The sequence below is a fragment of the Bubalus bubalis genome, chromosome X, assembly GCF_019923935.1.
Source record: "Bubalus bubalis isolate 160015118507 breed Murrah chromosome X, NDDB_SH_1, whole genome shotgun sequence".
NCBI lineage: Eukaryota > Metazoa > Chordata > Mammalia > Artiodactyla > Bovidae > Bubalus > Bubalus bubalis.
In genome coordinates, this window is record NC_059181.1 from 70,266,319 (window position 1) to 70,281,983 (window position 15,665).

At 38.8% G+C, this 15,665-nt stretch overlaps 1 pseudogene; it reads left to right on the forward strand.

The window, feature by feature from the left end:
- The first annotated feature begins 799 nt into the window (after positions 1 to 799).
- Positions 800 to 15,665, forward strand: part of LOC123331917 — a 40,169-nt pseudogene continuing 25,303 nt past the window's right edge.

The following is a 15,665-nucleotide window of genomic DNA, read 5'->3' on the forward strand; positions in this document are numbered from 1 at the left end:
ACATAAGAAGCAGTATCCACTGAAACCTGAGGTTAAGGATGGGTTAAAACCCATAATTGAGAATTTAAAGGAGCAGGACCTATTAATTGCCTGTAACAGTAGATGCAACACTCCGATTTTGGGTATAAATAAATCAAATGGCAAATGGAGACTTTTAACTGCTATATATTGTACTAAAGAAGTAGCTGTTATGCATTGTAAAGGGCACAGCAGGGATGGGAGTAAAGTAGCCAAAGGTAATCAGCTGGCTGACTGTAAAGCCAGAAAAGCTGCATTTTATGAAACCCCTTCACTGCAGACACCTTTGATCTGGACAGGTCTTGTGGAACAGGAAAAACCACAATATACTGAGGAAAGATATGAGAAAAGAGCAGCAAAGATTACTGATAAAGGATGGTTACAGTCCTTGGATGGATGATTAATAATTCCTGAAAATGCCCAATGGAACAGTTATCCTAAAGCCTTAGATTAACTAATTATGTAATTCAGCTCTCAGCTTTTCAACAGGCTTTAATTGAACTCCAGCAGGTGACTCCTGACCCAGCCTCTGAGTCAAGGAAGCCTCTATTTGAGCCAGGAACCGAAGTCCTGGTAAAAACATTGGGATCTGGGGGCCAATCCCTCAAGCCCCTCTGGGAAGGCCCTTGCCAGGTTATTCTTTCTTCTCCCATATCTGTCAAAATGCCAGGAATTGATTCGTGTGTGCATCACACTCAAGTTAAGAGGTGGCACCATGACCAGAACTAAGTGATATTATTTTATATATTTACTTTATATGCTCTGACTTCGTACTTTTCAGATGGGCCTGATAATCTATATGAGCCTAATTCTGCTGACTTCAAAAGTCCTGAGTCTGCCATTTGACCGTCAAGACAATGCCTTCCTGTCCTGCACTCAGGCCTATGCCACATTCCACAATCGGTTTAATTGCTAGGTCTGCAGAGCACTCCCCTCCTCATCAATTGAAGACTTCCCATGGTGTGATTCTCCACATCAAAGAAAGGACTGTCTTCAACTCTGTGATGACATCTAACAATCCTCAGATGGACTGATGTAAATATGGACATAATGTGACTTGTAATTTTGATTTTAACTTGGTTTAATGATTATTTTGCCTTACATCTGTAACTGTATAATGGGGTTTGTTTCTAGCCATCTGAAAGCTTTTAAGTCACAAATGGTTGTCCAAGCTCCTACGAGTGCCACAGCCTCATCCAACTATTACTTATGGGGGCCTCTGGATCAGAGACCCTCAATATGAGGGTTAGGAGAATATGTTGCCTCACCAATTTAGGGACAATGCCCCTTGTCAGCTCGGAAGCAGTTATGGAACAAAAATGACTCCCATTTTCCTTGAAAATATAATTCTCCTAAAAGAAAAGGGGGGAGGTGAGAGAGTCAATTCCTAGGCAAGTTGATAAGAAGTCTGGGGGTCCCCAAGGAAAGAAGGGTCTGGAATTCTCAAGGAGGAGGAAAGGACATTTTTTTTTTTCCTCTACATTCCTTAGGATTATATAACAATAGTGTATCCTGCTTGAGGACCGTTTCTAGAAAAAAACCTTCTGGCTAACCCTGTTATTTTAAAATGTAAATTATGGGAGTGGGTCTAGTAAGGTCTTTACAACCTCCAGATACTCTTTTGATTCACTGTAATAACTAATTAAAAGGTATGTAACTCCATTGCTAACACTAGCAAGGGGGTCCTTTTCTGCCCCCTTCTGATGTCTATGTCAGAAGCTTTCTCTATCCTTTTTATACTTTTATAAAACTTTATTACACAAAAGCTCTGAGTAATGAAGCCTCATCTCTGGCCCCAGATTGAATTCTCCTCTGCTGCTGCTATTGCTGCTACTAAGTCGCTTCAGTAGTGTCAGCTCTGTGCGACCCCGTAGACGGAAGCCTACCAGGCTTCCCTGTCCCTGGGATTCTCCAGGCAAGAATACTGGAGTGGTTTGCCATTTCCTTCATCTCTGGCCCCAGATTGAATTCTTCTCCTCTAGAGGCCAAGAATCCCAGCGTCTTTCTTGATTCAGCAACAACCTTTCAACATTTTCTATTTATATTTGTGTTTTAGTATTTTGAATTTGACTTATTTATGCAAGGTTTTCTTTTCTTGAAAAGCAGAATTATTGAGGTATATTTGATATATTTTTAAAAACTGTACACGTTTAATATATGCAACTTGATGAGTTTGGATATATGCATACACCTGTTAAACCATCTTCACAATCAATGCAATAAGATATATTTATTACATTTAAAAGTTTACTTGTGTCTATTGTGTGTGTGTGTTTGTAGTGAGAATACTTAACATGAGATCAACACTCTTAATGAAATGTTATGTGCATACACAATACTATTGACTGTATCACTAAATTATACAACAGATCCCTAGAACAAATTCATCTTTCATAATTGAAGCTTAATCAGGTACCTCATGTTGCTTCCCTAGTGGCTTAGATGGTAAAGAATCTGCCTGCAATGCAAGAGACTCGGGTTCAATCCCTGGGTTGGGAAGATCCCTTGGAGAAAGGAATGGCAACCCACTCCGGTATTCTTGCCTGGAGAATTTCATGGCGAGAGGAGCCTGGCCATCTACAGTTCATAGGTTCACAAAGAATCAGACATGACTGAGAAACTCACACACACACACACACACACACACACACCCCTCATGTTAGTGAAGTCATGCTGTATGTATTCTTCTATGACTGACATTTCTTTTTGCATAATACCATCCAGATTCATCCATGTTATTGCAAATGGCAGAATTTCATTTTTTTGGGTTTACTAAAGTGTTATTGAACATTTTTGTAGATTATACTCCATTTACAGTTATTATAAAATATCAGCTATTTTCCCTGTGCTGTACAATACTTTTTATCTTATATATTTTGCACTTAGTAGACTATGCCTCTTAATCCCTTTCACCTGTCTTGCCCATCTCCTCACTGGTCTCCCTATGGGTAACCACTAGTTTCTTCTCTGCATCTGTGAGTCTGTTTCTGTTTGTTATGTTCATTTTTTTAATTCCTCATACAAGTAACAATAAATACTATTTGTCTTTATTTCTTTGACTAATTCACTAAGCATAATACACTCCATATCCATCCATTTTGTCACAAATGACAAAATTTCATCTGTCTTATGGCTATTAAATATTAAATCATGTGTACACACACACACACACACACACACCACAGCTTCTATATCCATTCATCTGTTGATGGACATTTAGGTTGAATTCATCTCTTGGTTATAATGGCAAAAAGTGAAAAGAAATTAAAGAGCCTCTCAATGAAGGTAAAAGAGGAGAGCAAAAAAGCTGGCTTAAAACTCAACATTCAAAAAAACTAAGATCATGGTATCCAGTTCCAACACTTCATGGCAAATAGATGGGGAAAATAAGGAAACAGTGACAGGATTTATTTTCTTGGGCTGCAAAATCACTGTGGATGGTGACTGCAGCCATGAAATTAAAAGATGTTTTCTCCTTGGAAGAAAAGCTCTGACAAGTCTGGACAGTGTTAAAAGGCAAAGATGTCACTTTGCCAACAAAGGTCCATCTTAGTCAAAGCCATGGGTTTTCCAGTAGCCATGTATGGATGTGAGAGCTGGACCACAAAGAAGCCTGAATGCCTAAAAATTGATGCCTTTGAGCTATGGTGCTAGAGAAGACTCTTGAGGGTCCCTTGGACAGCAAGAAGATAACCAGTCAATCCTAAAGAAAATTAGCACTAAGCAGTCATTGAAAGGACTAAGGCTGAAGGGGAAGCTCAAACTTTTTGGCCACCTGATGCAAAGAGCCAACTCATTGGAAAAGACTCTGAAGCTGGGAAACATTAAGGGTGGGAGGATAAGGGGATGACAGAGGATGAGATGATTAGATGGCGTCATTGACTCAATGGATATGAGTTTGAGCAAATTCCAAGAGATAGCGAAGGACAAGGAAGCCTGGCATACTCCAGTCCATTGGGGTCCCCCCCATGGGGACATGACTAAGTGACTGAACAACAAAATATATATGTATATATGCATGTGTGCTCAGTCGTGTCCGACTCTTTATGACCCTATGGACTGTAGCCCACTAGGCTCCTCTATCCATTGGATTTTCCAGGTAGGAATATTGGAGTGGGTTGCCATTTCTTCCCCCAAAGCAGTTTCCCAACCCAGAGATCGAACCCATGTCTCTTGTGCTTCCTGCCTTAGCAGGTGTATTTTTTATTACTTAGCCACCCAGGAAACAGTGGTATGAAGCTAAAAATCAATTGTTTTTCAGTCACTCAGTCGTGTCCAACTCTTTGCAAACCCATGGACTGCAGCATGCTAGGTTTCCCTGTTCTTCACCTTCTCCTGGATTTTTCTGAAACTCATGTTCATTGAGTCGATGATGCCATCCATCCATTTTATCCTGTGTCACCCCCTTCTCCTCCTGCCCTCAATTTTTCCCAGCATCAGTATATTTTCCAATGAATCAGCTCTTCCCTTTAGGTGGCCAAAATAATGGAGCTTCAGCTTCATCATTAGTCCTTCCAATGAATATTCAGGATTGATTTCCTTTAGGATTGACGGGTTTGATCTCCTTGCTGTTCAAGGGAATCTCAACAGTCTTCTCCAGCACAACAGTTCAAAGGCACTTTTTGTGGTTCAATTCTCACATCCATACATGACTATTGGAAAACCCATATTTTTGACTAGACAGACCTTTGTAGGCAAATGATGTCTCTGCTTTTCAATATGTCATCTAGGTTTGTCATAGATTTTCTTCCAAGGAGCAAGCATCTTTTCATTTCAAGGCTACAGTCGACATCCACAGTGATTTTGGAGCCCCCCCCCCCCAAAAAAAAATTGTCACTGGTTCCATTTTTCCCTATCTATTTGCCATGATGGAATGGGACCAGATGGCATGATCTTCATTGTTTTGAATATTGAGTTTTAAGCCAGCTTTTTCACTCTCCTCTTTCACTTTCATCAAGAGGCTCTTTAGTTCTTCTTTGCTTTCTGCCATTAGGGTGGTGTCACCTGTATATCTGAGGTTATTGATATTTCTCCGGGGAATCTTGATTCCAGCTTGTGCTTCATGATTCTTGATTCCAGCCTAGCAGTTCACATGATGTCCTCTGCATATAGGTTAAATAAGCAGAGTGACAATATACAGCCTTGACATACTCCTTTCATAATTTGGAACCAGTTCGTTGTTCCATATCCAGTTCTAACTGTTGCTTCTTGGCCTGCATACAGGTTTATCAGGAGGCAGGTAAGGTGGTCTGATATTCCCATCTCTTTAAGAATTTTTCGCAGCTTGTGTGTTCCAGAGAGTCAAAGGCTTTAGCATAGTCAATGAAGCAGAAATATTTTTTTTTTCTGTAACTCCCTTGCATTTTTTATGATCCCACAGATGTTGGCAATTGGATCTCTAGTTCCTCTGTCCTTTCTAAATACACCTTTTACAACTGGAAGTTCTTGGTTCACGTACTGTTGAAGCTTAGCTTGAACAATTTTGAGCATTATCTTGCTAGCATTTGTGGTTAGAAAAGATGTAATTTCTATTGTTTTAAATTTGTTGAGACTGCCCTCTATTCTGGTAATATCATGTGATCTATTATGGAGAATGTACCATGTACACTTGAAAAAAAATGTGTATTCTGACTGGTACTGGATGGAATCTCCTGTAGATATCTGTTAAGTCTAACTGGTCCAATGTGTCATTTAAGGCCATTGTTTACTTATTGATGTTCAGTCTAGATGACACATCCATTAATTTAAGTGGGATATTAAAATTCCCTACTATTAGTATATTTTTGTCAATTTCTCTTTTTATGTCTGTTAATATCTGCTTTATTTACTTAATATTTTCTTATTTTTCTATACACAAGGGTACCTCCATAGGACTATAAGAAGCTTTTTCAGTAGACTCTTTGCAGTCTGGAAGGGAGTGGCATGATTTATTCAAATTATGAAAGAAAAAAAAAAACTTCAACCAAGAATACTCTGTCTACCAAAGTTATTGTTAAAAAATTGATTGAAAGATAAAGAGTTTTCTAGACAAACAAAAGCTAAAGAAGTTTACCACCACTAATTGGCCTTACAAAAATGTTAAAGGGACTTCTTTAAGTTGAAAATTAAAGGTGTGACTAGTAACAAGAAAACATTTGAAAGAATATATCTCACTGAAAAAGTAAATAATATAGTAGAGGTATTGGATTAATCATACATAAAGGATATGTAAAGGATCTGGAGAAGATGGTGGAGGAATAAGATGGGGAGATCACTTTTCTTCCCACAAATACATCAAAAATAAATCTGCATGTGGAATAACTCCTGCATAACACTTGCTAAATGCAGACAGAAAATTCCAGTTTTCCAAAAAGAGAAGTCAATTTCCTCAGAATGAGGTAGACCAAAAGAAAAAGATAAAAAAGAGGCAAAGGATTTCAGGATGGGGGCCTGTGCCCTGGGGAGGGAGTACTGAAGGAGAAAAGTTTCCACATCTTGGCATCCCTTCACAGTCAGGGATGGGGTTAAGGGAGTAGGGAGCTGCAGAACCTCAGAAGGGAACTCAGCAACAGGTGCCAGGAAGGGAAAACAGAGAGAATTCATCACAGAGATCTTTAAGGAAAAGCACTTCCCAGCCAAAAAGCGGTTTACATTGCCCACAACAAGAGGGGCCTTGGTGCTGAGATTCACGCTGTGGGGGTCAGACTCCAGGGAGAGGTCAAGTGTTGGCTGCCATGAAAATACTCTGAGAGAGCTAGAACACAGCTGAGGGAATCCAGGGAAAAGCCTGGGCTTGTCAGAGAGGCAAGAGATTGTTGGCACAGGGACCCTCTAATTCCTCACAGATCTCAGGAATTCCTCTAATTTCTTGCAGATCTCAGGAACCTGCCTTCATAAATGCCATAGGTGGTAGGAACAACAGCTATGAATTTCCCATAGAGAACATAGAGATGTTCAGAAAAGCTGGCGTGAGAGGCAGAGGTGGAACTAGATGCAACTGAAGTTTACAGTCCCAGAGTGAGGAACTCAAACTGAGTGACTACTACCAAAGCCAGGGAGAATGCCTGAGACAGTGGACAAAATACTACTGCTGTGGTTCCAGCTCTGGAAGTAGCAGCGACCACCAAGCCGTGGGCAGGCACAAGCTATAGCCCACACATTCCTGGGAGCCAAGGCAGCTAGGCTCTTTCTATGGACCCATGATCTGGGACCAATTCCTCTGGGAGATCTCATGACCTGCCTCAGACTATAACAACATCAATCAGGTCTCTGCCACTGCAGGCATTCCCTGGTACATTCCAATTGTGGCTGCCATACCCGGTCCTCTCCCCAGCCCGACTGAGCTAGTGAGCTTTAATAAACTTCGGCCTTCATCCCCTTTTGTCTGGGCAGGGAACAGACACCGGCGGGTGGCCTACAAGCAGAGGCAGTCCCAGAACTAAAGTGGAGCACCATGGGCTGCGTGACAAAACAAGAGGTAGGGAATTAGCACTTGAAGCCACAAGTTCAGCAGATTAAATCCCCACAATTAGCTCGAGAGTGTAGACTTTAGGGGTAATTGTGAACTTTGAGAGCAAGTAAAAGCTGGCTAAGGGCAGATCTGAGGCTGAGCAGACCCCATAGTGCCCTCAGCATGTCCAGACACCTTCCTAGAATTATTGGAGAACTTCACAAACATGTAGATTGGCTGGCACTCACTGCATGAAGAGGTCAATGGAGGAGTAAGGAGGACATTCTTCTTCAGATCAGTTCAGTCTCCCAGTCGTGTCCAACTCTTTGTGACTCAAGGCCTCCCTGTCCATCACGAACTCCCAGAGTTCATGCAAACCCATGTTCATCGAGTCGGAGATGCCATCCAACCATCTCATACTCTTTTGTCCCCATCTCTTCCTGCCATCAATCTTTCCCAGCATCAGAGGCTTTTCCAATGAGTCAACTCTTCCCATGAGGTGACCAAAGTACTGGAGTTTCAGCTTTAGCATCATTCCTTCCAAAGAAATCCCAGGGCTGATCTTCTCCAGAGTGGACTGGTTGGATCTCCTTGCAGTCCAAGGGACTTTCAAGAGTCTGCTCCAACACCACAGACAAAAGCATCAGTTCTTTGGTGCTCAGCTTTCTTCACAGTTCAACTCTCACATCCATACATGAACACTAGAAAAACCATAGCCTTGACTAGACGGACCTTTGTTGGCAAAGTAATGTCTCTGCTTTTCAGTATGCTATCTAGGTTGGTCATAACTTTCCTTCCAAGGACTAAGCATCTTTTAATTTCATGGCTGCAGTCACCATCTGCAGTGCTTTTGGAGCCCAGAAAAATAAAATCTGACACTGTTTCCACTGTTTCCCATTTGTTTGCCATGAAGTGATGAGACCAGATGCCACGATCTTAGTTTTCTGAATGTTGAACCTTAAGCCAAACTCTTCACTCTCCTCTTTCACTTTCATCAAGAGGCTTTTTAGTTCCTCTTCACTTTCTGCCCTAAGGGTGGTGTCATCTGCATATCTGAGGTTACTGACATTTCTCCTTGCAATCTTGATTCCAGCTTGTGCTTCTTTCAGCCCAGTGTTTCTCATGATGTCCTCTGCATAGAAGTTAAATAAGCAGGGTGCCAATACACAGCCTTGACGTACCCCTTTTCCTATTTGGAACCAGTCTGTTATTCCATGTCCAGTTCTAACTGTTGCTTCCTGACCTGCATATAGGTTTCTCAAGAGGAAGGTCAGGTGGTCTGGTATTCCTATCTCTTTCAGTTTATTGTGGTCCACAGTCAAAGGCTTTGTCATAGTCAATAAAGAAGCAGAAATAGATGTTTTTCTGGAACTCTCTTGCTTTTCCTACGATCCAGCGGATGTTGGCAATTTGATCTCTGGTTCCTCTGCCTTTTCTAAAACCAACTTGAATATATGGAATTTCATGGTTCATGTATTGCTGAAGCCTGGCCTGGAGAATTTTGAGCATTACTTTACTAGCGTGTGAGATGAGTGCAATTGTGCAGTAGTTTGAGCATTCTTTGGCATTGCCTTTCTTTGGGATTGGAATTAAAACTTACCTTTTCCAGTCCTGTGGCTACTACTGAGTTTTCCAATTTTGCTGGCATATTGAGTGCAGCACTTTTAAAGCTTCATATTTTAGGGTTTGAAATAGCTCAACTGGAATTCCATCATCTCCACTAGCTTTGTTCATAGTGATGCTTCCTAAGGTCCACTTGGCTTCGCATTCCAGGATGTCTTGGCTCTAGGTGAGTGATCACACCATCGGTACAACCACTCCAATATAACTGGTTTTTTTTTTTTCTTTTATTTCTTCTTTTTCATACTATTCTAATATTTTTAATTATTATTCCTTTAATTTTTACCTTACATTTTTCTTTTTTAAAAAATCTACACCTGTGGCGGATTCCTGTTGATGTATGGCAAAACCAATGCAATATTGTAAAGTAATTAACCCCCAATTCAAATAAATACATTTTAAAAAATCTAATTTTTAAATAAACTTGTTTTAGTTTATGTTTTTCCTATTTTTACCATACTATTCAGTTATATTGTATTTTCTCCATATTTATGATTTTATATTTTTGCTAATCTAGTTTTTACTGTTCTTATTTATGAGTTTATTGGCTTGATTGCTCTCCTCTTTTTTTATTCTTGTTTATATGCCTTTTTCTTTTTGTAAGTTTGTGAATTGCTTTGGATGTTCTTGGTTGGTGAATGTTACTTTCACTATTAATCTTGGTGTTTTGTCTTATCACCTCCCTCTTGAGTCTTTCTCCCCATTCAATACCAACAATTATTGGATGAAATGTCCTACAGGTATCAATTAGGGCCAACTGGTCCAATGTATCATTTAAGGCTTATGTTTCTTTATTAATTTTATGTTTGGATGATACTGACTATGGGGGTACTTTGTAGGCTGTAACTAAATATACATTAACTCTTTACTAAATAAATAATAACTGAATACAGTAGTTCTTTTTATGATATGCCATGGATCATACAATATTCCTTTCACTTTTTAAAAATACTTATTCTTTTTCCTCTGTGTAACTTAAAAGTATCTTCTGTCTCACATATTCTTTCATCTGTCTGGTCTATTGTATTCTTGATGCTCTTTCTTGCATTTTTTTCTTTTATTTCAATCATTGGATTCTTTAACTCAAAAATTTTACATTTTTTGTTTCTTTCTTTATTTAAATATAAATTTATTTATTGTAATTGGAAGCTAATTACTTTACAATGTTCTATTGGTTTTGCAAAACATCAACATGAATCTGCCACGGGTGTACACGTGTTTCCCATCCTGAACCCCCCCTCCCACCTCCCTCCCCATACCATCCCTCTGGGTCATCCCAGTACACCAGCTCCAAGCATCCTGTATCATGCATTGAAACTGGACTGGCGATTTGTTTCATATATGATATTATACATGTTTCAATGCCATTCTCCCAAATCATCCCACCCTCGCCCTCTCCAACAGATTCCAAAAGACTGTTCTATACATCTGTGTCTCTTTTGCTCTCTCACATACAGGGTTATTGTTACCGTTTTTCTAAATTCCATATATATGTGTTAGTATACTGTATTGGTGTTTTTCTTTCTGGCTTACTTCACTCTGTATAATAGGCTCCAGGTTCATCCACCTCATTAGAACTGATTCAAATGTATTATTTTTAATGGCTGGGTAATACTCCATTCTGCATATGTACCACAGCTTTCTTATCCATTCATCGGCTGATGGACATCTAGGTTGCTTCCATGTCCTGGCTAATATAAACACTGCTGCAATGAACATAGAGGTACACGTGTCTCTTTCGATTCTGGTTTCCTCAGTGTGTATGACCAGCAGTGGGATTGCTAGGTCATATGGCAGTTCTATTTCCAGCTTTTAAGGAATCTCCACACTGTTCTCCATAGTGGCTGTACTAGTTTGCATTCCCATCAAAGGTGTAAGAGGGTTACCTTTTCTCCATGCGCTCTCCAGCATTTATTGCTTGTAGATTTTTGGATAGCAGCCACTCTGACTGGCGTGAAATAGCACCTCATTGTGGATTTGATTTGCATTTCTCTGATAATGGGTGATGTTGAGCATCTTTTCATGTGTTTTTTAGCCATATGTATGTCTTCTTTGGAGAAATGTTTGTTTAGTTCTTTCGCCCATTTTTTGATTGGGTCATTTATTTTTCTGGAATTGAGCTGCAGGAGTTGCTTGTATATTAATGAGATTAGTTGTTTGTCAGTTGCTTCATTTTCTATTATTTTCTCCCATTCTAAAGGCTGTCTTTTCACATTGCTTATAGTTTCCTTTGTTGTGCAGAAGGTTTGAATTTAATTAGATCCCATTTGTTTATTTTTGCTTTTATTTCCAATATTCTGGGAGGTGAGTCATAGAGGATCCTGCTGTGATGTATGTTGAAGAGTGTTTTGCCTATGTTCTCCTCTAGGAGTTTTATAGTTTCTTCTATTACATTTAGATCTTTAATCCATTTTGAGTTTATTTTTGTGTATGGTGTTATAAAGTGTTCTAATTTCATTCTTTTACAAGTGGTTCACCAGTTTTCCCAGCACCACTTGTTAAAGAGATTGTCTTTCTCCATTGTATATTCTTGCTTTCTCTGTCAAAGTTAAGGGGTCCATAGGTGCGTGGATTTATCTCTGGGCTTTCTATTTTGTTCCATTGATCTATATTTCTGTCTTTATGCCAGTACCATACTTTCTGGAAGACTGTGGCTTTGTAGTAGAGCCTGAAGTCAGGCAGGTTTGTTCCTCCAGTTCCATTCTTCTTTGTCAAGATTGCTTTGGCTATTCGAGGTTTTTTGGATTTCCATACAATTTCTGAAATTATTTGTTCTAGCTCTGTGAAAAATACCGTTGGTAGTTTGATAGGGATTGCATTGAATCTCAGAAAAGGCAATGGCACCCCAATCCAGTACTCTTGCCTGGAAAATCCCATGGGCGGAGGATCCTGGTAGGCTTCAGTCCATGGGGTCGCAAAGAGTCGGACACGACTGAGTGACTTCCCTTTCACTTTTCACTTTCATCCATTGGAGAAGGAAATGGCAACCCGCTCCAGTGTTCTTGCCTGGAGAATCCAAGGGATGGGGGAGCCTGGTGGGCTGCCGTCTATGGGGTCACACAGAGTCAGGCACGACTGAAGTGACTTAGCAGCAGCAGCATTGAGTTTATAGATTGCTTTGGGTAGTATACTCATTATCACTATATTGATTCTTCTGATCCATGAACAAGATATATTTATCCATCTATTAGTGTCCTCTTTGATTTCATTCACCAGAGTTTTATAGTTTTCTATATACAGGTCTTTTATTTCTTTAGGTAGATACACTCCTAAATATTTTATTATTTTCTTTACAATGGTGAATGGACTTGTTTCTTTAATTTCTCTTTCTATTTTCTTGTTATTACCATATAGGAATGCAAGGTATTTCTGTGTGTTGATTTTATATCCTGCAACTTTACTATAATCATTGATTAGCTCTAGTAATTTTCTGGTGGGATCTTTAGGGTTTTCTATGTAGAGGATCATGTCATCTGCAAACAGTGAAAGTTTTTACTATAATCATTGATTAGCTCTAGTAATTTTCTGGTGGAATCTTTAGGGTTTTCTATGTAGAGGATCATGTCATCTGCAAACAGTGAAAGTTTTACTTCTTCTTTTCCAATTTGGATTCCTTTATTTCTTTTTCTGCTTTGATTGCTGTGGCCAAAACTTCCAAAACTATGTTGAATACTGGTAGTGAAAGTCGACACTATTGTCTTGTTCCTGACTTTTGGGGAAATGCTTTCTATTTTTCACCATTGAGGATATGTTTGCTGTGGGTTTGTCATATATAGCTTTTATTATGTTGAGGTATGTTCTTTCTATTCCTGCTTTCTGGAGAGTTTTTATCATAAAAGGATGTTGAATTTTGTCAAAAGTATTCTCTGCATCTATTGAGATAATCATATGGCTTTTACTTTTCAATTTGTTAATGTGGTGTATTACATTGATTGATTAGCGGATATTGAAGAATCCTTGCATCCCTGGGATAAAGCCCACTTGATCATGGTGTATAGTCTTTTAAATGTGTTTTTGGATTCTGATTGCTAGAATTTTGTTAAGGGTTTTTGCATCTATGTTCATCAGTGATATTGGCCTGTAGTTTTCTTTTTCTGTGTGGCATCTTTGTCAGGTTTCGGTATTATAGTGATGGTGGCCTCATAGAATGAGTTTGGAATTTTACCTAGCTCTGCAATTTTCTGAAGGAGTTTGAGTAGGATAGGTGTTAGCTCTTCCCTAAGTTTTTGGTAGAATTCAGCTGTGAAGCCATCTGTACCTGGGCTTTTGTTTGCTGGAAGATTTCTGATTACAGTTGCAATTTGTGTGCTTATGTTGGGTCTGTTAAGATTTTCTATTTCTTCCTGGTTCAGTTTTGGAAAGTTGTACTTTTCTAAGAATTTGTCCATTTCTTCCAAGTTGTCCATTTTATTGGCATATAATTGCTGATAGTAGTCTTTTATGATCCTTTGTATTTCTATGTTGTCTGTAGTGATCTCTTCATTTTCATTTCTAATTTTATTCATTTGATTTTTCTCCCTTTGTTTCTGGATGAGTCTGGCTAATGGTTTGTCCATTTTATTTATCCTCTCATAGAACCAGCTTTTGGCTTTGTTGAATTTTGGTATGGTCTCTTTTCTTTCTTTTGCATTTATTTCTGCCCTAATATTTAAGATTTCTTTCCTTCTACTAACCCTGGGGTTCTTCATTTCTTCCTTTTCTAGTTGCTTTAGGTATGGCATTAGGTTATCTATTTGACTTGTTTCTTGAGGTATACCTGTATTGCTATGAACCTTCCACTTAGCACTGCTTTTACAGTGTCCCACAGGTTTTGGGTTTTTGTGTTTTCATCTTAATTCTTTTCTATGCATATTTTGATTTCTTTTTTATTTCTTCTGTGATTTGTTGGTTATTCAGCAACGTGTTGTTCAGCCTCCATGTGTTGCAATTTTTAATCGTTTTACTCCTGTAATTGAGATCTAATCTTACTGCACTGTGGTCAGAAAAGATGCTTGGAATGATTTCATTTTTTTTTGAATTTACCAAGGCTAGATTTATGGCCCAGGATGTGATCTATCCTGGAGAAGGTTCCATGTGTGCTTAATAAAAAGGTGAAATTCATTGTTTTGGGGTGAAATGTCCTATAAATACCAATTAGGTCCAACTGGTCTATTGTGTCATTTAAAATTTGTGCTTCCTTGTTAATTTTCTGTTTAGTTGATCTATCCATATGTGTGAGTGGGGTATTAAAGTCTCCCACTATTATTGTGTTATTCTTAATTTCCCCTTTCAGACATGTTAGCATTTGTCTTACATATTGTGGTGCTCCTATGTTGGGTGCAAACATATTTATAATTATTATCTCTTCTTCTTGCATTGATCCTTTGATCATTATGTAGTGCCCTTCTTTGACTCTTTTCACAGCCTGTGTTTTAAAGTCTATTTTATCTGATATGAGTATTGCTAGTCCTGCTTTATTTTGGTCTCTATTTGTGTGGAATACCTTTTTCCAGCCTTTCACTGGAAGTGAAAGTGAAGACTTTCAGTCTGTATGTGTCCCTTGTTTGAGGTGGGTCTCTTGTAGACAACATATAATGGGGTCTTGTTTTTGTATCCATTCAGCCAGTCTTTGTCTTTTGGTTGGGGTGTTCAACCCATTTACATTTAAGATAATTATTGATAAGTATGACCCTGTTGCCATTTACTTTGTTGTTTTGGGTTCAAGTTTATACACCCTTTTTGTGCTTCCTGTCTAAAGAAGATCCTTTAGCATTTGTTGGAGAGCTGGTTTGGTGGTACTGAATTCTCTTAGCTTTTGCTTGTCTGTAAAGTTTTGATTTCTCCTTCATATTTGAATGAGATCCTTGTTGGGTACAGTAATCTGGGCGGTAGGTTATTTCCTTTCATCACTTTAAGTATGTCCTGCCATTCCCTCATGGCCTGAAGAGTTTCTATTGAAAGATCAGCTGTTATCCTTATGAGAATTCCGTTGTGTGATATTTGTTGTTTTTCCCTTGCTGCTTTTAATATTTGTTCTTTGTGCTTGATCTTTGTTAATTTGATTAATTTGTGTCTTGGGGTGTTTTGCCTTGGGCTTATCCTGTTTGGGACTCTCTGGGTTTCTTGGACGTGGGTGGCTGTTTCCTTCCCCACATTAGGGAAGTTTTCGACTATTATCTCCTCAAGTATTTTCTCACGGTCTTTCTTTCTGTCTTCTTCTTCTGGGACTCCATGATTCGAATGCTGGGGCCTTTAACACTGTCCTGGAGGTCTCTGAGATTGTCCTCATTTCTTTTAATTTGTTTTTCTTTTTTCCTCTGATTCATTTATTTCTACAATTCTATCTTCTACCTCACTAATCCTATATTCTGCTTCCATTATTCCCATTTTTGTTCCCTCCAAAGTGTTTTTGATCTCATTTACTGCATTATTCATTATATATTGACTCTTTTTTATTTCTTATAGGTCCTTGTTAAACCTTTCTTGCATCTTCATATCCTTGTCTCCGGGCTATTTATCTGTGATTCCATTTTGTTTTCACGATTTTGAATCATTTTCACTATCATTATTCGGAGTTCTTTATCAGGTAGATCCCTTATCTCTTCCTCTTTTGTTTGGT